Source organism: Parasteatoda tepidariorum, chromosome 4 (assembly GCF_043381705.1).
Source record: "Parasteatoda tepidariorum isolate YZ-2023 chromosome 4, CAS_Ptep_4.0, whole genome shotgun sequence".
Lineage (NCBI taxonomy): Eukaryota > Metazoa > Arthropoda > Arachnida > Araneae > Theridiidae > Parasteatoda > Parasteatoda tepidariorum.
Window position 1 is genome coordinate 90,949,092 of NC_092207.1, and position 1,783 is coordinate 90,950,874.

Consider the following 1,783-nt stretch of genomic DNA (forward strand, 5'->3'; position numbering starts at 1 on the left):
TCCTCATGTTCTAGGACTCAATCTTAATGGTTTGAAGGGGTGACTTCAAATATGTTAATCGATTAATGCAGACGATATTTTAAGTTATGAAATACAATACAAAAACGCGCTTTCACTGAACAAGCATCCCCTTCTTTGACGGTCTCTGATTTCAGAGGCCCAAAACATCGAGGGTATCTGCAATCTGGAAAATATGGTCCCAATAGTTTTGTCAGGAAAACGGACCAAACTTTGGACCCTTGAATGTTAATTTTACTTTTTGCTTATTTTGAAATATCTCCTGAAAATTTGAAACGAATTGAAATATTTTTACACACAATAATAAGATTCGTTTAGCCAAAGAGAATTCCAAATCAGTGTTCCCACCGTCCCTAAAAGTCCTTAAAAACTGCTTAATTTTTATTTTGGAAAATTTTATTTTGGCCCTTAAAAGTACTTAATTTTGGTACAAGGTTTTTAAAAGTGCTTAATTTTTCAGCATCACTGTAATTGACAGGAACAATTTTTCGGTCTTACAAAAATATTTAAAACAAAAAGTTGTTCTTTTATCACCGAGAATTTAACCAGCATCGAGAGTAGAGCATTTTAGAGAGGCTAGAAGGAATGTGTGTGAGGGAGTTACAGGCAAGAAAACATATCCTTTCATTAATATATTATTCCTTTTGACTAGAATGATACTCTATGAGGAGAGTGAAGCATTCCAAAATAAAATAATAGTGTGTGGACAAGGGGGATACTGCACATGGAATCATGCCTTTTTTTTGTGGGGGAGGGCAGTTAGTTCTAAGTAGAAGACCCACATCAACCTTTAAAATCAACAGAATTCAAGAAATTCGGTTTTGCTGGTAGCGCAGGTGCTTATAAGAACAACATAGAGCCCTAAGATAAGAAGTATCAGAAACAATGTTTAAACTGGAATCCAAAACAAAAACTAAGCAGATAGTTACATAAAAATGTAAATCTAATCAATTAAAAGATCCCAAACTTCTTGCTATTAATGTCTATTAGAATTAAATTTAGATTTTTTTAATCATTTTGCTCATTTAACATTGCAACTTAATATACTGTTTTTTAAATTCTTGCAATTTTGGGTTCCTTTAAAATTAGACCATGTTTCTTGTTAGATTGTTTAGTAATATGTAAAGTTAACTCTTAATTTCAAAATAACAGTCTGGGCTGGAATAAATTTTATGTAAAGCTCATAATGAAAGTAAATATAAAGCATTTGCTGTTTAGTAATAATTTTAAAATGTTTAAGTTACATACTGTTTTCAAAATGTTTTTCCTAACTTTTCATTATTGTTTTTACTAACATTACCTGATAAGGTGATATTTCCGGATTACTTTATAATAAAAGAATACAACTTTCAGTTTTAAACTGTTAATTTAGGGTATAAATAAAATATCAAATCCTAATAATAGTCGAGAATAATATTAAGAATGATAGAGGATGATAAAGAAATATTACAAATAAATATCTGTAAATGATGAAAAAATAAATAATTTATCAGTATTTGTTAATTAGAAACCTTAGCAATTTTCTGGTCATAAGAATGTGTTGATAACTTTGAAGAATCGTTTCGACCCTTTTATTTATGTATTCCACCGAAAACTAATATAAAAAGCATATTGGTTTAAAAATTATAAATCTTTTCAAGCATAATTGTGCTTTTATTCTATAAAAAATTTTATAAAATATTGATTACAATGAATATAAAAGCCTAATGGAAAAATAGTGGAAGGTGCTTAGATATTGGTGAGGCCTGTATTTATTTGAAATGGG